Source organism: Pan paniscus, chromosome 11 (genome assembly GCF_029289425.2).
Source record: "Pan paniscus chromosome 11, NHGRI_mPanPan1-v2.0_pri, whole genome shotgun sequence".
NCBI lineage: Eukaryota > Metazoa > Chordata > Mammalia > Primates > Hominidae > Pan > Pan paniscus.
Genome location: NC_073260.2, coordinates 40,847,329 through 40,869,423, shown reverse-complemented (window position 1 = coordinate 40,869,423; position 22,095 = coordinate 40,847,329). Strand labels below are relative to the sequence as shown.

Here is a 22,095-nt window from a genome sequence, read left to right as displayed (position 1 = left end):
TGCTGTATATACACTAACTCACTTAATCCTCCCAACAACCCTATGAACCATGTCCCATTATTATCCACATTTTAATAGATGAAAAAACTGAGGATCAGAGAGGTGAGTAATTTGCCCCAAGTTGCACACAGTGAGTGAGGGGCAGAGTTGGGAGTCAAACCCATGGAGTCAGGTTCCAGAGTCCATGCTCCATCATATCCATGTTCCGTTCTTTTCGGGCACAGGGTAAGACTACATTTCCCAGCCCCCCCTGACAATTAGGTGTGACCACTGAGTTTTGGGCAATGGAATATGAACAAAGACGATGTGTGCCATGCCCAGGTTGGCCTGTAAAACCATTCCATGGGTATTCTGTGCTCTTTTCCATCCACAGTGTGAGTGGGGAAAAAATGCAAGGACCTGAAACAGGAAGAAACCCCCCAGATCCCAAATCCCTATGGCAATCCTGGAAGGGGACACCACTATGTCACGAGAGAAACCATCCCAAGGAGAGCAGCCTCACGAGCTGACAGCCTCCAGGTGTGGCGTCTTTGGGTATGCCTCAGAGGAGGCCACCCTCTTCCCAGACCCCACCAACCATGGACTGAGCATGGCAGAGGAACAAGGGCTCCTCACTTCTGGCCAGTGTAAGACTTGACTACAGGTGATCTCTGAGCCCACTGGTCCAGCTGGAACTTTCTTAGAGCAGTGCTGCTGCCAGGGACTGTTCCTACCCGAGCCTCTTTCCTTCCCCACACCCTTTACTGATGTCAGACCCACCGCACAGTCTGAAGGCTCACCCTGCCCATCTCTCTTCATATCCCTTCAAAGGAATTTCCCCAGGGCCCCTCTAACTCTGAGCATCTGCTTCCCAGAACACCAACCAACACACCCCTTCAAGCTACACTTGACAATGACATAAGCAAGAAATAACTTTCATGCATGAAACTTCTGGGCTATAGAGGTGTAGTCACTACAGAGAGGCCGCATCATCTAACAAACATCCTTAAACGCCTGCTGTAAGCATTTTGAAACATAAAGAATCAGCACACCTGGGGAACTATTAAAGAAGGGTAAAGACAGTTGAGAGAGACAAGAAAAGATTATGGGAAAGGGTACAAAGTATATATGCCTTACATTTTAAAAAGTGTTCTCCTATCATTCAAGACACTTACGTCAAACCAGAATTTCAGGGATACAGCCAGATATAACTAAGGTATGCTGAGTTTGGCTGTCTTTTTTTTTTTTTTTTTTTTTTAAAGACAGGATCTCCCTCTGTCACTGAAGCTGGAATGCAGTGGTGCCATCATGGCTCACAGCAGCCTCAACCTCCTGGGCTCAAGTGATCCTCCCACCTCAGCCTCCTGAGTACCTGGGACCACAGGTGCACACCACCACCACCACACTAATTTTTTAATTTTTTGTAGAGACATATCTCACTATGTTGCCTAAACTGGTCTTGAACTCCTGGACTTGAACTCCCAGTATCAAGCAATCCTCCCACCTTGGCCTTCCAAAGTGCTAGGATAACAGGCATGAGCCATCATGCCCTGCTGAACTAGGTTATCTTATTCGCCTCTGTCCCCCTTTGCCTATCAAAGAGTTTGGCCCCAAACAGGTGTTTAATACATCCTAGCTGGACTAAATTACTGCTGCCTGGCAGATACAATCACTGCTGGTGGGTAGAGCCTGAAATAAAAGTAGTCATATCCATAGCTCTGTCCCAAACAGCTTATTAACTCCAGCCATCTTGAGTTTTTCACACCCCTTCCCCGGGGTGATGGACAGACCATCTGCTTCTAAAAGTCTCCAGAGAGCCAGGCTGTCCATCCTGAATACTGAGAAAAACTGGCATTTCTGTATTCTCCCTGAAGCTGTCACTCTGAATTCTTGGCCGGCTGCAGACTGTGTTATTTGAAGATGATGGAGCCATAGCACACATCTCTCCTCTGCACTGTTAAAGCCAATTACCCAATTTACAAAATGTTTCTCAAAGACTGGGAGATACAAACTGCGTTTCCTAATTAGCTGTCAGTAAGCCTCCCCACATATGCAGGTGTGACATTTTTAAAAGTCAGGGTCACAAACACAAAGTGTACTCGGGCTGCCGATCAGGAGAGAGGTGCTCTTTTCTGCAGGTTTGTGCAAATATCACATGTTGGCAGCCCTTCTCCGGGGGTGGGGGCTGGATCGCCCTCTTAAGAGATACCAAACTCCAACTACGTGTGCCACCAAGCTGTCGCCACTCCTTTCCATTCCACATTTGTGGGGCACATTGGTTCAACATTGGCTGGGCGCCTGAGCTAGGTAGGGGAAGATGAGATGGGTAAGACTGGGTCCTTGATCTCATGGGATTTATAATCTGGAGTGGGTGAGAGACATGGAAATAATTTAGCAACATGTAGTAAATGGTGTAATGGAGGGTTGGACCTGGAGTTAGAGAATATTCATTCATCCCATAAACGCACCCTGGGTGATGAAGAACCAGGTCTCATGGTAGATGCTGAAGACGCATAAAAAGTGACATACAGTCTTGGCCATCAGGGAGCTTTCCATTCAGGAGGGAAGAGAAGATTCAAACAAAAAGCCATAACACAGGGCAGGATAGAAGTGGGAGCAACGGCAGAGACAAAAGTCACGCAAAAAAGGAAGGAATATTCAAACTGCACTGAGATATTCTGCCAAGACTTCTTGGAGGAGGCGGCATTTGAGCTGAGCCTTGCGAGAGGAACAAGAGACTGAGGTGGTGGGAGGGCGCACCAGGCTGAGTTACCAGCAAGAGTGAAGGCTTGGAAATAGGAAGTTGCAGGGCACCTTGGAGAAGAGGTCCATCGTGTTCACTAGCAGGAGCACAGGATGGAGAAGGGATGGGTGGGTTCGGACTGGCTTGAGCCAGTGCGTCGGGAACACTGAACACAGGTAGGTGTGGTTTTCTTTCCTTCAGGCAGTAAGAAGTCACTGCAGCACTTTCACCAGGGGAGTGCCGAGAGGGAAGAGGCACTTGCTTTACACAGATGCCTCTGGCAGCTGGGGCAGAGGAGGAAGACCCAATGGGGAGGAAGGAGGCTAGGGAGAGGTGGGTGCATTGGTCCAGGCGTGAAGTGCTGGTGGATGGCTTGGCAAGCAACTTTGCCTAGCACCCCTAGGAGAGACATGTGTCCACTGGGGAATTCATTAGCTAAAGGCCTGTGAGGCGTGGGTTTGACCAATTCATGATATCAACAAGACTCGTTCAAATGAGTCCATCTTAGTAGTCTCCTTCATGGGAGGTCAATGATGGGAGAGACTGATGAGGAAAGAGATCGAAGAAAGAATAAACCAGCTATGTCAGGCATAGGATATGAGCTCCAGACCTGCCACTGCCTCACTCTGTGACCCCACCTCATCTATTCTTCACTTAAAAAACAAAAATGTTGAGTTAGCAGATTTGTCATTCAGCAGAGTTTGCAAAGCAAAGCAGGCTATACTTTGGCAACAAACAAACCCTAAATGTCAATGGGTCACCCCAGGAAAAGTTGATTCCTCTCTCAAGCAAGGGGGGCGCTTGACACATCCCAGACACCTAGGAGCCCAAGCTAATGGAACAACCGCCATCTTGAATGCAGCCAGTTGCTAATGGGGAAGGAAAATGAAAACTCTGGAGAGGCTCAGCCAGCAATTAAATTGACCTCATTGACTGGACATGGCCCATGAGACAGGCATGGCCCCACCCAAGTATAAGGGACACAAAGTGCAACTTACTAAGTGAGGAGAGAACCAGATACCTGGGAGCCTACTATGACTGCCACAGATGATCTCTCAGATCCCTTCCAGCCTACCAGTGTGTGTTTTTGTCTGCACTCAAGGCCAGATTTTGGTTCAATTTATACATATCCAGCTAACATTTATTTAATACTGACCTATGTGCTAGGAAATAAGCTAAATTCTTTTTATGCATTAGCCCACTTACTATTTATATTTAATATTTGCAGTGACTCCATGGGGTAGATACTGTTATTAGCATTCATTTAACAGAGGAGGAAAGACAGGTTCAGGGAGCTTAACTGACAAGTTCAAGATTACATGACTGGTAAGCCATGAAGCCTGCACTCAAACCCAGGCTATCATACTCCAAACCTTATGCTCTTAGAAATAAGGCCATCTCTTTAGAGCTGGCCAGAGATAGCGTAAAAGGCCTTGGAAAGCAGTGATAAGTCATCAGGAGAGTGTTGTAGAAATGATTATTTCACCAAGTGAAGGAATAGATTCTAATCCTGAGAATCCATAAGGGAAGGCAAAGAGCCAGGGAAAGTGAGGATATGTCTTAGAACAGCAAGACCAGTAACTCTCCAGGTTGGAGCACTAAAAGGGTGAATGGTAGATGCGAGGGGTGAGACTGGAAAAGGAGGTTGAGGCAGCCTCTGGTAGGCCCTGAGCCAGCCAGTGCCAGCTTAAGGAGGTTGCCCCTTATTTTTCAGTCCATAGGGAGTTTCCCTTTGTTTTGTTTTACCACTTTATTTTAGTTATTTATTTTTTCTTTTTTGAAGACAGGGTCTCACTCTGTTGCCCAGGCTGGAGTGCAGTGGTACAATCACGGCTCACTGCAGCTTTGACCTCCTTGGACTCAAGCGAGCCTCCCACCTAGGTCTCCTAAAGCTCTGGGATTACAGGCGTGAGCCACCATGCCTGGCCATTCTAATTATTTTTAAGTGTACAACTCAGTGGCATTAAGTGCACTCACCATGTTGTGTAACCATCACCACTGTCTATTTCCGGAATGTTTTCATTATCCCAAACAGAAAAGCTCCGCACCCATTAAACCCTGGAGCTTCTCAAGAGTGCTTCGACCTGATCATGACATCGCCAGAGCTGAGGACAGGGACGGCGACCCTGGCAGCCACTTGAAGGTCGTTATTCAAGTGAGGAAGGGCAGGGCGTGGGGAGGGGTGAGAGACCAGTGCAGTGGTCCAGGGACAATGGCAGGAGCAGGGGGAAGGGGTCAGATCAGAACAAGAGGAAGAGTAGCCTCTAGGAGAGAGGGGAGTCCTAGTTTCCTTCAGGGGCTGTGTGAGTCTGGGCCACCAGGACCCCCTGAGGTAGAGAAGCCAGGAGGGGATGCTGGGTCCAGGGGACACTGCTGAGTCCAGCACTGGGCACAAGGCTGGTGAGGCACTGGCCAGCTGCCCACGCTACTGACTTTCCCTTGGGAGCCATGTCCCCGAATCTGACAGTCCTTCCTAGCACACGGGCCAGAGCTATCCCGACAGCTCCCCCATGTGCAAACACCCACTGGGCGCCTGCTCACAGATGAAGGGGGGCTGTAGGGTGGGTCCTCACCCCGTCACCGTGGCCACACTCATTCCTCAGGTGCCCGTGCTCCCTCTGCAGCGACTCAGCTGGAGTTAATTATGTGCCTCGCTTGTCCTCCAGCTGGGGACATGGTGGTCACTCCCCCACCTGACAGATGAGAGCTGGGCTGCTGTCACACATCACTGTGACCAGGGACTCTACTCAAGGGCTCCAATTCTCCAAGCCTGGCATAAGTCCTTCCGCCTCTCTGTTTTCAGAGGCTCTTCCCAGAGGCGATTTCCCCAACACCCCAACATCTCAGGTCTGATCCCACAGGCACAGTGTCGCCCACACTTGGAGGTTGTAAGGGGGTTCTGGGGTCCAGGCTGCACAAGCAGCCTTGGGAACAGCTGTGTTCCCATCTCAACATCCTGCTCCCAGGTCCCAGCTCCTAGCTCCTCTACATCTGAAGTCCTAATGCACCTTCCCAGTGTCTAGCCCCAGGACTCAATTCTGGCCCGCCTCCCACCCCGTGGCTGAGAGCCTGCTAAGGGGTCCCCAAGCCCATCACTACACTGCCTGCGCAGGGGGTGACGCCTGGTGCTGCCCCTGGATTCACGGAAGAATGTGAGGCCTCTCCCTGCCTAGGAAAGGGGGCAAAGGGGTTTCAGCTTGGAACCTTGCTAGACGGACAGACTAGCAAACAGATACCACCAAGTGCTGGGAGGGGAGGGGAAGGGAGGGGCTCCGGGAGAGGAATTTGCTGGAGGGGTGGGGCCCAGGGAAGGTTCCTATGGCTCATTGAGGCAGCAGTTTGGGACCAGTGCATTTAGGAGCATAACCGCCTCTGGGGAAGCCCCTGGGCAGGACCCCTCGACCAGATGGCTGGCAAAATCTGAAGAGCAGCAGCCTTTGGAAGGCCAGAGGGAGGTGCACACCTGCACAGGGCAGCCCATCCCCAGAGGTGAAAGTCAAAGTCCACATCTGATAGGGGAGCTCACAAGCCTGGTCCTCCCTTTGTATAACAGGGAAGTAATGCTGGGAAGGCCTAACGATGGCACTCGAGGGAGCTGCATGGGGCAGAAGCTCGAGCCCTTTGCTAACTATGAATGCTGAATTTATTCAGTTTGATGTGCTAGGCGTTTACTGAGGATCTCTTTCAGGCTGAGATCTGCCAGGCACTTCGCAAACAGGAGGAAACAGGTCAGAGCCCGGTTCTCAGGGAGCTCACGTGCCAGCGGGGATGAGAGAGGGCACAGTCACCGCAGAGAATGGTGTCTTAGTCTGCTTGGGCTTCTATCACAAAATACCACAAACTGGACAGATTAGAAACAACAGAAACTTATTTCCCACCGTTCTGGAGGCCAGAAAGTTTGAGATCAAGGCGCCAGCAGATTTGGTGTCTAGTGAAGGCTGGTTTCCAGGTTTATGGACAGCGCCTTCTGGCTGGGCCCTCACATGATGGGAGGGGAGAACAAGCTCCCTTGCACCTCTTTTATAAGGCAGAATCCATTCATGAGGGCTCCACCCTCGTGACCTAATCACCCCCCTTCCCAAAGGCCCTACCTCCTAATACCATCAGTTTGGGGGCTAGGATTTCAACATATGACTCTTGGGGGAACGGAAACTTTTAGACTGCTGCAGATGGGAGGGCATATGATGAAAGGGGCAGCAGAGAGTGTGGGGCCTAGAGCCGGCCACCAGATGTAGTGCCAGGAATCAGGGAAGCCTTCCTGCAGGGGCGGGGTGCTTGGTACTTGTGCTGAGTCTTGATGCTTAAGGAGAAGTCAGCCAAATGGACAGGGTGAAGGAGGGTGGCCCACCGTGAGCAGGGTGCCCAGGTTCCAACCATGAGGCATTCCCTGCTCAGACACAGGGAAAAGTAAGGCTACATGTGGCCCCCCACTGTCCCCTCCCCAGAACTTTGCTCCATAAACATCTGTCACATCCTCCTGGGCCCTTTCGCAGATCCAAAGGCAAAGAAAACATTACCTTCCCAAATCCTGCAGACAGAAGGGCTTTTTGGGGTTCATTCACTTTCATGCATAAAAAAAGTATTATTTTTTTCTCTGAATAGCAACCTTGCTGTGAAATTGTTACTCAGTTTTTTTCATTAGGTTTAACAAACACTTCCTGAAACTTGAAAACTATTTGAACCCAGTTTTTCTTGCAATTAAAAAAAAACTAGCAGGAAAATAAATAAGGCAGACACAGAAGGACAAACACTGTACGATTCCGCCTATCTGAGGTACCTAAGGTAGTGAAGTTCATGGAGACAGGAAGGAGAACCGTGGTTGCCAGGGGTGGGGGAGAAGGGACTGGGGAGCTAGTGTGTAATGAGTATGAAGTTTCAGTTTGGGATGATCAAAAAGTTCTGGGAATAGATAGTGGTGATGGTCGTACAACAATGTAAATGTACTTAATGCTGCTGAGCTGTATATTTAAAAAATGATTAAAATTGTCAATTTATTTTGTGCATATTTTGTCACAATTAAAAAAACAATCAGGAAGGTAATACTTCCCTCAGGACAAGTCTCCAGGCCTCTCTGAAACTCAGTTTTCTCATCTGTAAAATGGGGGAGAAATCTATTCCCCCCTATTCTTTTGTTGTTGTTGTTTTTCTGCGACAGAGTCTCACTCTGTCACCCAGGCTGGAGTGCAGTGGCACCATCTTAGCTCACTGCAGCCTCAACCACCCAGGGCTCCAGCAATCCCCCCACCTCAGCCTCTCGAGTAGCTGGGACTGTAGGCATGCACCACCACACCCAGCTACTTTTTTGTAATTTTTAGTAGAGACAGGGTTTCGCCATGTTGCCCAGGCTGGTCTCGGAACTCCTCAGTTCAAGCCATCTGCCCACCTCAGCCTCTCAAAGTGCTGGGATTACAGGCATGAGCCACCATGGCCAGCCCATTCCTCCCTATTCTTTGAGCTTGGTAGGGAGAAAGAATCCATGCTTTTGTTCTCTGCCAGGTCAGGAAAGCATTTTCCAAATGATACTTTACAAAAAAAAAAAAAAAAAAAAAAACTAAAGAGAAATCAAAATGAAACTAAATAATGATATACAAAAGCACAAAATGGCCCCATATCTAGAGGGCCAATTCCTGGATGGACAGGAGGCTGGAGGTTGTATTTATAAGGAAATGAGTTGCGTGAGAGAAGGAGGTTGCCCAGAGTACACAGCAATGGAGCTGAGCCAATCTGGGTCTCCTCCCACAGCCATAAGTCCTCTTTCCCCAGCCACAGGTCCCCAAACCCTTAAGAGGGTATATGGCTTCTGCCATGACACCTGTGTCCCATCCCCTTTGCCTGGCCAAGTCCATACATCTTGCTTTCTTCTGGAAGTCTTTGCCAGGTGAGATGCCCCTTCCACGGGCTGAGCCAGCACCCTCTGTTGGGGAAGGCCCATGGAGCCCCTGTCTCCTACATCTCTGTAGCTTAATGGTCAAGGGTCTGGCTCTGGAGCCAGGTGTCTGACTTCAAGTATCCCACTTACTAGCTGAAGGACCTTGGGCAAACTTTTAGCTTCGGTTTCCTCCCCCATAAACGAGGATGATAATAGTGTTTACATTATGCAGTTATGGTGAAGGTCAGATGAATTCATTCATTCAAAGGGCTGGAAAGAGTGCTGGCGCCGGTGAACACTTGGGAGATGTTAGCTGTTCCATGTACTGCCTCAGGACCCCTGCACCTGCACACACTGAGTGCTCCTACCTGTTTGCTGAATTTTCCCAATGGCGGAAATAAAGGCAGTCACAGCACAGCCTTGGGGGTGGGGGCTCTGGCTTATGGGTTCCCTTCTCGGGCTTCACATTTATATAGCTAAGAAGGACCAGGACCACACCTGCCCTCTCTGGTCCCTCCTGAGGAAATGGTAGGGGGATATCCTCAAAGCCCCCCTCCCCATTTTATTCCTATAACAGCCTGGCCCAGCCCAGCCCTGCCATGGAAGGAGCGGGCGATGTGGTCACGACAGGACCATATGGGGACCTGCCCCTTGCTATTTCTCACTATTTTGGGCCAATCTGTTGACATGACAACCAGGCTTTTAGACCCTGCCGCCCAGGGCTCTGTTTCCATCCTTACGCTTGCATTCTGCAAAACACAGCCTCCATTCACCAGCTGCCTCCGCGTTTGGAGGGGCAGAGTCACAGATTCTGCAAGACCCCCTCCCCTTAACAGCTAGAGCAGGCAGCAGGTAAGACCTCCCACCAGCATCCCTACTCCCAATATGCATGGGAATTGGCAGCTCCCCTCCCCAAAGCCTGCAAGCCTTAGGCAAGCACAGAGGGAGGCCAGGCGACCACCTCGAAGCTTTGCATGAAACCCCAGGGCTGACTCGCCTTCCCTAGCAGGAGCTGCTAAGGCCCACCCCTATGCTGTGCTCAGTCTCCAGATACTCATATTTTAGGAAATATTAGGTCAACAAGGGATCCCAGGGGTTGTCTGGGCCAAGAACTGCATTGTGAACCCGAGTGGTGCAGCTTATCTGAGATCTGCAGGCCCCCACCTGTCAGCCTAGGATTCAGGCCACCCCACCAAGATTCCATACATGTTGCTCTAAAATAGATGGCAAAAAATGTGTGTATTCTCCTGCACAACAGAGCACACAGAATTTTATTCTTATGCTGGGAACTTTGCGATCACAAACAACATGCCAGGGACAACATGCCAGGGACAACATGCATGGGCTGAGTGCCCGCTAGGGTGGCAATAACAGCAGCCAGAAATAATAATAATGGCACTGAACTCCTGAAGCTTGCTATGTGGCAGGGAAAATCCTGCACACTTCACAAGCATCATCTCATGAAGCTGCATGTCCACAGCAACCCCCATTTTACAGAGTTGGAAACAGAAGCTCAAAGAGTTTACATAACCAACTCCAGGACACACAGACAGCAGGAGGGAAGCTGGGCTTGAGGCCAGCCTGTCTGTGCACTCACCCACAACCTCATGAATCTTGGTGGTTGGAGGGCTCAAGGATGAAGTGGCAGCAAGCATCACTGCCTTCCCAGAATCCCCAGAGCCACCTGGGGTGAGGGCACAGGTAAGGAAATTTCCAGCAATGCACTCAGAGCAATAAGAAAAAATGCTGGGGAGGGGAAGGGTAGATGATTGGGAAGAGCAGGGAAGAGAGTATTCACTTATAAGTAAGCTCTTTTTATTTTATTTATTTTCATTTTTATGGAGACAGCGTCTCACTCTGTCTCCCAGGCTGGAGTGCAGTGGTGCAATCTCGGCTCACTGTAACCTCTGCCTCCCGGGTTCAAGCCAACTCTACTGCCTCAGCCTTCCAAGTAGCTGGGATTTACAGGTGTGCACCACCACCTCCGGCTAATTTTTTGTATTTTTAATAGAGATGGGGTTTCACCATGTTGCCCAGGCTGGTCTTGAACTCCTGAGCTCAGGCAATCCACCCGCCTTGGCCTCCCAAAGTGCTAGGATTACAGGTGTGAGCCACTGTGCCCAGCCTACTTATAAGCAAGTTCTAGGAGCTGTGCCCTAAGCTAGGCTCATTCAATGACAACATCCACCTGAAAAATTTCTTTCTTAGAAGAGGCCAGTGACTAGAACTGAGGAGGCCAGAGGAGGAGGCTTTTGAAAAGGAAGGACAGGAGCATCTTCATTTTCCACAGTTCAGGAAGTGCATCACCTACTCTACAGGTAGAAAGTATGAGATTCATACGCCACACCCATTGCATCCTCCACACTCTCTAGAAACAGGGTGAACACAAAACTACACAGGGAGATCTATTGTTAATATCGTGCATAAAGAAGAAAACAAAGGAATTTTGCTAGGAGGCTGGCGGGTGCAGTCAGCTGAAATAAATAAATTAAAATGCGGCATTGTTGTCTCTGTGTACATTTGTTTTAATTACTGTTTACTGAAAAACTAAAACTTCACATAGGAAAGAAGAAGAAGAAAAAATCCCCAAACGTGCATAACCAGTGTCTGTACGACAGATCTAACTTGGGGCGGGTGGGGTGGGACTTTCGTCTTCAGCTGTCACAGCAGCACCCAACCAGGGGTGCGCACACAGCAGATCAAGCGTCTGGAATGGGCTTCCACATGGCTGGCAGACACTTGGACCTAAAAGCTCATCCAGCGAGCATGAACCTGGCTACCTAGGAGGCGGCATCACACAGCAACCCAGCCTCCAAGCCCGCCTACAGGCCACGTGAGATGGGCAGAATTTTCCCTGTTCCATCACAGTACACCACATGTCCTCTATATGGTTTTCACTCTGTCTTTTATTAACAAGCCTCTTATAGACATAAATGGCTCCCCTGCCCCCTACCTCCTTATGCCTCTGAAGTAGACCTACCTGAAGGCAAGAACCATGCCTGTGCCATCTTTCTTGGGCCTGGCACTGAGCTCAGGCTGACCGGGAGACAAGATGGGCACCCCCAGCTGCTGTATCTGTGGGGAATGGCAGAGAAGGCCTCATTCCTGGGTGGGATCTTTGGTGGCCTTGAAGGTGAGGACTCCAACCTAGGGGTTTCAAAGTCAGTTCCTCAGGAGGCCTCTTGAAGAAAGACTGACATGGCATGACCCTACTGGGCAAGGCTCTGAGTCCCCACCACCATTTAACCAGAAGGGTTCCCTTCTGGAGATTTTATATGTGGGCTTCTAGCAAATTTTGTTGGAATGGAAGGTTCTGTAGACAAGCAGAACAATGAACACCAGGAGACTAGAGCAGCCCCCTGAGGGCCTTGCCATAGTGGCTGGGCCTCACTCCATCACCTTGGGTCCTCTCAACCTAGGACCTGCAATGGACATACTAGGCCTGTTTAGCAAATGAACAGAGAAAACAAAACAAAACCTCTCAAGAAACCAGGGTAATCTTAAAGTTTCAACACAGGGTGAGGGGCCAGTGTTTTCTCCTGACCCGATGGAGGTTGAATTACACATGACCTTCAATCCCAGGCTGAGGGGGCCACCTCTGTCCTACGGAGCATGTGGCCCCAGGCCCCTCAGACACAGTATGCAGTGGTGCTGACGGGCTCTGAGCAGGGCATGCGGGTATACAGTGACCTGCCCAAGGAGGCTTAGGTGTAAACTCAGGACACAAAACAGACCTGGGGACCCCACCCCGCATGGCACCAGGAGGCTTTGCCCAAGTTGAGAAGAGGGGGACAGCACAGTGTCTGAATTAGAAGGTGAGGTAGGAATGCCAGGGAGAGATGGGGGTGGGTACAAGGCAGTTTGAGGACTGACCAGCCCGGTCTGGCTAAAGCAGGCAGTAGGAGAAATGGGCAGAGCAGGAGCTCCACAGTATTAATAGAAACTGCCTGGATGCAGAGAGTGGGAATGCGAAGAGTCAATTAAGAAAGGGGCAGGCACGCGCTGGCTAATTGCTGAAGCTGGGGGATGGGCTCATGGAGGCAGCTTATCCTACTCTTTCTACTGAGGCATACATCTGAAATCATCCATCATAAAAAGCTCAAGAAAAAATAAGAAGAACAAGGAAGGGCTGTGCAGCCCCCCAAATCTCCCCTTTTCTCATTTCAATGATTCCAGGCACATCTGCAGGAAATATACAACCAGAGGCCCAAATCACAGCTAAGATGACAGGCATCAGGGCTGCAAAGATGGAACAGCTCCTCCTTCTCTGCTGGGCAGAGCACTTCTTCCCAGGGAGTATTTCTAGCTGACCTCCCCGCTCCAATAGCATCAACCATCATCTGTAGGCTGATGACCCCAAATCCCAACCTCCACCTCCCTGAAGCTCCAGACCACACATCTCCACCTGGGTGACCCACAGGTCCAAACCTGGACTGGCCATCTTCCCCTAAAATGTGGTCAGTGTCCCAGAAGGCAGAATACAGATATGACTGGGTGAGAGAGGGGCTCTAGATTCTGACTCTGAGAAACCTGCTTTCTCTGCATAAGCCTTCTGGATAGGCATGGTGCTCAGCAAGTGCCCAGTACAAAGAAGGGCTCAGTAAACATCAGCTGTCACCATGACTATTGTTATTTGCATTCATGTTAGTATCAACGTTCACCTCTGCAGGTTCCCCAAGGCAGAAAACTGGGAGCCGTCCAAGACTCCATCGTTGCGTGGCCCCTCACACCTAGCCAGTCTCAAGTCCTGTACGTTCTACTCGCTGAGTATCCACGGAACCGTGCCAGCCTCTGCACCGCACCGCCACATGCGTGTGTCTGGCCTCACTGTGGCAGGTGACTCTGCTTCCAGGCCTGCTACCTCCCCTCTGCTGGTCACCTCCCTTCAGAGTGATCTCCCTAAAATGAAAGGCTTATCATGTCCCTCACTGATCAAAAGGCTTTCATGGCCCTCTGGTCCCCCGGTGAGCACCCTATTACTGTGCTTTCCAAGGCTCAGCTCACATGTCACTTTCTGCTCCAAATCCTCCCTGATCCCAGTAAACAGGACTGACCACTTCCAGCCTGTGCCCCACTGACCTCACACAAACTTCTACAACAATAACAGTGCTGCTCAGACTGTCATAAAACACACAATTTCCAAACAAAACAAAACGTATCAGAATACCAATGTAGATTGTCAAATTTTATTTTCTCAAGTAAAGACGTTAAAAAACAAAACATGGGCTGGGCGCAGTGGTTCACACCTGTAATCCCAACACTTCGGGAGGCCAAAAAGGGAAGATCATTTGAGGCCAGGAGTTTGGGACCAGCCTGGGCAACACAGCAAGACCTTGTTTCTACAGAAAAATTTGAAATTAGCCGCGCATGGCGGTGCACATCTGTAGTCCCAGCTACTTGGGAGGCTAAGGCGGGAGGATCACTTGAGCCTATGAGTTGGAGCCTGCAGTAAGCTATGAAAATGCCACTGCACTCCAACCTGGAGGATGAAGCGAGACCCTGTCTCTTAAAAAAAGAAAATAATAAATGAAATAAATAAATCAATAAACAAATCCTAATGTCTACTATCACCACAATTTAATTTTTTAAAGGACATAAGAAGGAAGGATGAGGAGGGAAGGGAAGGCACCATCTCAGAGTGAAGGGTGTTCTTGAAAACAACAAAGTTAGCTCTGTTAAAAACTTACCCTTATTTTCCTCAGGGCACCATGGTCTCTTGAAGCTCTGTTAAGGCCAGTATGGGCCAAGGGCTGGTCATTGTGAATGTTTCCTGGTTTGTTCCCATCTCCCACTGGAAGCTGTGAGTGACTTTCAGGTGGGCACTGCCAGGCTGAGCCTGGAGATGCAAGTGTGGGGTAGTGGATGTCAAGCCCCAGCTGCCTGTGATTGCCAAAGTCAAGTACAGCACAAACAATGTGACCACAGGGAAGACCCTTAGCTGAGTTGCTGAGTTGGTTTTAGAAAGATTTTACTTGAACGGCTCTTTATTTTTTCATTGTTATTTTTTTGAGACAGAGTCTTGCTCTGTCGCACAGGCCGGAGTGCAGTGGTGTGATGACAGCTCACTGCAGCCTCACCCTCCCGGGCTCAAGCAATCCTCCCTCCTCAGCCTCCTGAGTAGCTGGGACCACAGGCTTGCACCACCATGCCTGGTTAATTTTTTTTTTTTTAATTGTTGGTGGCCGGGTGCAGTGGCTCACGCTTGTAATCCCAGCACTTTGGGAGGCCGAGGCAGATGGATCATGAGGTCAGGAGTTTGAGACCAGCCTGGCCAACACAGTGAAACTCCGTCTCTACTAAAAATACGAAAATCAGCTGGGCGTGGTGGCAGGCACCCGTAATCCCAGCTACTTGGAAGGCTGAGGCAGGAGAATCGCTTGAACCCGGGAGGCAGAGGGTGCAGTGAGCCGAGATCGCACCACTGGGTGACAGAGCTAGACTCTGTCTCAAAAAAAAAAAAAAAATGGTAAATGTCTCATTATATTGCTTAGGCTGGTCTTGAACTCCTGAGCTCAAATGATCCTCCCTCCTAGACCTCCCAAAGTGCTGGGATTACAGGCGCGAGCCACTGCACCCAGCCTACAACTCCTCATTTTAATATCGCTCAGGAAGCACACCCTGCAATAATGACGATCATAATAATCCTAAAACAAACCTGCCCAAGCACTAGGGAACAATTTGAAATTGTTAATTGATTCAGTGGGAGGGGAGAAAACTGGAGGAAAGAGAGTGCAAGTTCTCACGGAGATGCTCGGTTTCTTTTTTTAGCAAACTACCTTGTGCCTGCCACAGTCTTCCCTGAAACACCCAAACATTCACTGGATTCCACAACGTGGGGCCATAGTCTGTACTGGAGAGTCCAGTATGCTACAGGCAGGAGCAGACATGGCCTGGGTTCAGCTGTGTGGCCTTAGGCAAGTCACTTTGCTTCTCTGGGCCTTTCAATCCTATCTATAAAGTGTAGTGATTCCTTATCTAGCTGTAGGGAGGGCCGGCAGACACAGGAAAACACAGGCTCTGGAAACACGAGGACTTGGCCACCCCAAGGGACTACTGCTGGTATTCTTGTTGTTGCTAAGAAGACTGAATGCTCAGCAAATTTGGACTAAGAGAGAAATGGGTTTCATGTCAATAAATACCCCCACTCTCTCTGCCCCGTCTCCTACAGAGCACCTCATTTCAATTGCCAAGGCATTCCCTGTTTCAGAAAGATAAACAAGATCCCCAAAGGCTGGAAATCATTCTTCTAGCAACTTCCTCATTGTCCTGTTACAACTAAGATCTGGGTGGACATTCTCAGGCAAAGGATTTGGTCTGGAACTTTTCCACTGTGTTTCCTCAATGGCCCAGGTTCATTCATGCTAGAGAGAGGAGGAATTTAATATCGCTAATTACTTTTTAGGGAGCAGTTTCATCCTGGAAATTTTGAAATTGATTTCTTATCCAGTTTCCCCTTGGTTGATATTATTCTCTCAAGATCCTTACTGAACCTTCCAACAACACTTCTTTTATTCTCCTTCATGCTCCAGCTCTACGTTTGCTTTTTTTGTCCTCCCTCAAGGGCAAGGATCACCTCTCTGATTTTTGCCTCCCACCCTGGGCCTGGCACACAAGTCAGGCTCCACCAGTGCACTAGAGAAACAAAGACACAAAGATGTGATTTTCCCTAAGCATGCTTTCTGCAGCTGCAGCTCAGAAATCTCAAACGGTTCAAGATAAGAAACTGGCCCAAAGCTGATTAATTTTGCAAAACAGACCTTCCAGGGTAGCACACAAGATCTTCAGAAAGAATATTCTGGTTCTTACTTCCCACTGAGAGCTTCAGGGACCATAATTAGAGCAGCATGGAGCAACAGACTCCGCTCTGGTTCACTAAACCCCAAGAACCTTCCTACCAACATGGACAAAAATAACGTCCCGTTCCATCTGAAAATATCACCTAGAATTCAGATGTGTGCTCTCTCATTGTGTTCTGTGCATTTTTAAGTAGCTCTGTTTGGCTGGGTTTTGACAGCTGGAAGCTGAGGCTTGGAGACCCGCCCGGGCACAGGGTGGTGCTTTTCAAAGATGCAGACCACTGCGTCAGAACCACCTGGGGGCTTGTTAAAATGCCGCTTCCCAAGCGCTATTCCAGACCTACCAAATCGGAATCTCTAGGGCTGCTCCATTTTTAATACACATCCCTGATGATCCGGGTACACACTAAAGTTTGAGACGCCAGCTCATTTTCCTGCCAAGGAGCTTTGCTTATTCCCCCACCCAACCTCCCACACACATCCATTTCATCGGCTTTATTGAGCAACAGTTTCTGCAGGACAGGACATCCATGCAGCTCTATGGAGTTACAGACTGCAGGTTCACCGAAGTTCTCAGTGTCTTGGTCTCTGCTCCAACATCGCCCTCACCCTTCCTAAAATAGCCACCAGCCATCCTTTGGGCTCCGAATGTTTGCTTTTGTTCCAGAAGATTGTGTTGTCATGCTTTTCCCTTCTACCCACAACATGTAGAAGGCTGGGCAGAGTAGGGCCTCAGAAATTGCTTACTGATTGACCAACACCTGCATAAATTGGAACACTCACTGGAAGATTGGTCCTTACATATGCATTTGTTTTTAATGCTGGCTGGATGCTCATACTAACAGAGACAACAATGGTAATCATAAGAATCATAATGCTGGTGAGAAAGATCTTTATATAAGGCCCTTTCTAGGTTACAAAGATATGTCACACATTTTCCCCTTGATAGTCATCTGTAACACTCAAAACAAACATTATCGCACCCACTTTACAAATGGCAAACTGAGGCTCAGAGAGATTAAGTGGCTTTCCTGAGGACTCACAACTAGTTGTTTGTGGGGCTGGTACTCCAATCTAGACCCCTCATCTCCCAGGAGTCAATCATTCTTTCCCTGATCCAGTAAATAATGACTGAGCCCCCATGATATGCCATTCACCACACCAGAGCTAAGGACCAAGAGCCAAGGCTGACGTGGTCCCTGCCCTCCTGGTCTCCCACCCACATCACCCCTAATGACATGGAAGCTGCCATCAGCCAGGAGACAAGATACGTACATGGCAAGGCCAAAAGGCATAACAGAACAAGTCAGGGTGTGCCCATGAGATGAAACCAGGGCAGCAGTGCCCCTCTCCTTCTGTTGAGGCCTCCACAGGGATGTACAGTGCAACAGCGGAGTAGCCATCCCCAGGTCAGGTTTCCAACTGCACCTGCCCTGCCAGTCTCAGGTGCTGTGAGCCCCAGAGCTTGGAGGCAACAAGGGGAGCACAGCTCTCAGCATGAACACGGGGATTTTCAGAAAGGGTGGAGCAAGGTGGCCTTGGTACAAGCTGCCATTCCCCAGGACGGTACTGCAGATCTGCAGTGGGCCACTCGCCACCCTGAGGCTAAGCTTGCATCTGTATCTCGGGCTACGGACTCTCACCTGCCTTACAGAGCTACTGTATGCCCACATGAACGTGATGGGGAAACCCACAAGCCCAGCTTGAGGTCGGCAATCACCGTGATTCCTCAGGGGCCCACTTCCTTTTCTTAATGGATCTTCTAAGGGTCTAGAAACTGCTGCTGCCATTTGGGGCTATGGCAAGGAGTGCCTCTAGGATACCCTGCCACATTCACATCTTTCTTTAACTGAGGCTTCAAACTGCGTGACATAAGCAGACTAGTCATGAGACTCCAGCACATCACTTAACCTCGTAGCATCCCATTTCTTCACCTGTAATTCGGGATAATGGAACTGTTCTCCTCGAGTTCATGTGAGGATTTTTTTTAATTATACTTTAAATTCTAGGGTACATGTGCACAATGTGGTTTGTTACATATGTATACATGTGCCATGTTGGTGTGCTGCACCCGTTAACTTGTCATTTGCATTAGGTATATCTCCTAATGCTATCCCTCCCCCCTCCCTCCACCCCACTACAGGCCCGGTGTGTGATGTTCCCCTTCGTGTGTCCAAGCGTTCTCATTGTTCAATTCCCACCTATGAGCGAGAACATGCGGTGTTTGGTTTTTTGTCCTTGAGATAGTTTGCTGAGAATGATAGCTTCCAGCTTCATCCATGTCCCTACCAAAGACATGAATTCATCCTTTTTGTGGCTGCATAGCATTCCATGGTGTATATGTGCCACATTTTCTTAATCCAGTCTATCATTGAGGGACATTTGGGTTGGTTCCAAGTCTTTGCTATTGTGAATAGTGCCACAATAAACACACGTGTGCATGTGTCTTTATAGCAGCATGATTTATAGTCCTTTGGGTATATACCCAGTAATGGGATGGCTGGGTCAAATGGTATTTCTAGTTCTAGATCCCTGAGGAATCGCCACACTGTCTTCCACAATGGCTGAACTAGTTTACAGTCCCACCTCATGTGACGATTTAAAGGGTAAATACATACAAACTGCTTGTAATAATGCCTGGCACATCAGAAGCACTTTGGTGTCTATTATGTTTTTTTTTTTTCTTTTTTTTTTTTTTGAGATGGAGTCTCACTCTGTTGCTCAGGCTGGACTGCAATGGCGCAATCTTGGCTCACCGCAACCTCCGCCTCCCAGGTTCAAGCAATTCTCCTGCCTCGGCCTCCCGAGTAGCTGGGATTACAGGCATGTGCCAACACGCCCGGTCGATTTTGTATTTTTAGTAGAGACAGGATTTCTCCATGTTGGTCAGGCTGGTCTCAAACTCCTGACCTCAGGTGATCCGCCCGCCTCGGCCCCCCAAAGTGCTGGGATTACAGGCATGAGCCACTGTGCCTGGCCTATTATCATTTTTTTATGATAACTTTCCTTTTTTAAAAAAAAAAGTACAAACAGTGCGAGAGCCACTGCTGCTGAGGAAAGAAGCGTCAACAGCAGCACCATGGGAGGTCCGACTGATCCACATGAATTCCTAGGCATTCAGACTTAAGACTCATCTTCTTCCTGCTTGCCCGCGGCTCCGCCGGCATCCAAACCACTGCTCGCCCCATGTCGCTCGGTAGCTCAACAGAAGACCCTTGAAGGCTATGTGGGATTTGCCAATCTCCCAAACCAAGTATACAGAAAATCAGTTAAGAGATCTGGTTTTGATTCACGCTATGGTAGTGGGTGGAACAATCCAAAGTTTTAATCAAAGAAGGTGGTGTTCAGTTGCTGCTCACAATAGTTGATACCCCAGGATTTGGAGATGCAGTGGATAATAGTAATTGCTGGCAGCCTTACAATCGACTACATTGATAATAAATTTGAGGACTACATAAATGCAGAATCGCATGTGAACAGAAGTCAGATGCCTGATAACGGTGTAGCGTTGTTTATACTTCATTGCTCCTTCAGGACATGGACTTAAACCATTGAATATTGAGTTTATGAAGCGTTTGCATGAAACAGTATCATCTCACTTATTGCCACAGAAGACACACTCACACCAGAGGAATGCTAACAGTTTAAAAAACAGATAATGAAAGAAATCCAAGAACATAAAATTAAAATATATGAATTTCTGGAAACATAATAGAGAAGAAAATAAACTTGTTAAAAAGATAAAGGACCATTTACCTGTTGGTGTAGTAGGTAGTAATACTATCATCGAAGTTAATGGCAAAATGATCAGAGGAAAGCAGCATCCTTGGGGTATTGCTGAAGTTGAAAATTGTGAACATTGTGATTTTACAATTCTAAGAAATATGTTGATAAGAACACACATGCAGGACTTGAAAGAGGTTACTAATAATGTCCACTATGAGAACTACAGAAGCAGAAGACTGGCAGCTGTGACTTATAATGGAACTGATAACAACAAGAATAAAGGGCAGCTGACCAAGAGCCCTCCGGCACAAATGGAAGAAGAAAGAAGGGAGCATGTAGCTAAAATGAAGAAGACGGAGATGGAGATGGAGCAGGTGTTTGAGATGAAGGTCAAAGAAAAAGTTCAAAACTGAAGAACTCTGAAGCTGAGCTCCAGCAGCACCATGGGCAAATGAAAAGGAATTTGGAAGCACAGCATAAACAATAAGAGGAAAAACGTCATCAGTTAGAGGATGAGAAAGCAAACTGGGAAGCTCAACAACGTATTTTAGAACAACGAACTCTTCGAGAACCTTGGAAAAGAACAAGAAGAAAGAAAGATCTTTTAAACTCTCTATTGACCACCAGTTACGTATTAGTTGCCAATAGGCCAGCTTGGACATCAGTGTTTGTTGGATCCGTTTGACCAATTTGAGCCAGTTTTATCTATAATGATGGATTTAAGAGCATGACACACATTATTTTTGTTGTTGTTGTTCTTGATGGAGATTAAGATGCCGTCAATTGTCTAGGGTGTTGTGTACTTAGAAAGTAACAGCTCTACTTTTCCTACTTTTTCTTTTTCTTTTTTTATTAAACAGATTATCTTCAGTTGAATGCAAGAGAACATTTTACTGTTGTACAATCATGTTCTGACGGTTTGATTGTTTACAGGATATTCCAAAATAAAAGGACTCTGGAAGGTTTTCATTGAGGATAAAAGGCCATAATATGATGCAAACTATGCTTCTCTATGATAATTATAATACAAAGGTTCCATTCAATGCAGTATATACAATAATGTAATTTAGTCTAACACAGTTGACCCTATGTTTTGACACTTCCATTGTTTAAAAATACACATGGAAAAAAAAACCCTATATGCTTACAGTGCACCTAGAGCTTTTTTATAACAACTTCTTTTTGTTTGTTTTGGATTCTTTAAATATATATTATTCTCATTTAGTGCACTCTTTAGCCAGAATCTCATTACTACTTCATTTTTGTAATAACATTTAATTTAGATAGTGTTCACATATTGGCCCTGCTGAAATAGAATATAGCATCTTTCATATGGTAGGAACCAACAAGGAAACTTTCTTTAACTCCTTTTTACACTTTATGGTAAGTAGCAGGGGGAAAATGCATTTATAGATCATTTCTAGGCAAAATTGTGAAGCTAATGACCAACCTGTTTCTACCTATATGCAGTCTCTTAATTTTACTAGAAATGGGAATCACGGCCTCTTGAAGAGAAAAAAGTCACCATTCTGCATTTAGCTGTAATCATATATTGCATTTCTGTATTTTGTCTGTATTGTAAAAAATTCACATAATAAACGATGTTGTGATATAAAAAAATGTACAAACAACATGCATCAGTGGAGAATCTCTGCAATTGACATAGAATCATTTCTTATAAAACCATTGTTCCATCTCTTACAAACTGGCATCCCAGACAGCCTGAATTCTGCCCCCACTCCCCCTTCCAGCCCCTCTGTCACCCACCTCAGGTGCCCTACATCACAGTCATCTTGCAGCTGGCATTTCCCAAGCAGAATTTATCTTTTCCCATTTCTGTGCCTTTGCTCCTCACCTCCCTGCAGTTTCTCGCACCTCGAATGCCCTTACCCTTCCATCTATGAAATCCAAAGCATGCCCATATTTCAAGTGAACGTGGGGGAGGAGTGGGAATGGTCTCCTGACATTTCATTGGGTGATTT

The 22,095-nt window shown here is 47.8% G+C and overlaps 1 protein-coding gene and 1 pseudogene across 1 annotated transcript in view; one reads left to right on the top strand and one right to left on the bottom strand.

Moving 5' to 3' along the window:
- Positions 1 to 22,095, bottom strand: part of GABBR2 (gamma-aminobutyric acid type B receptor subunit 2) — a 422,753-nt gene that overhangs the window by 301,080 nt on the left and 99,578 nt on the right. The gene's annotated exons all lie outside the window — the stretch shown is intronic.
- On the top strand, positions 437 to 21,802 carry LOC129398707 (septin-7-like; annotated as a pseudogene).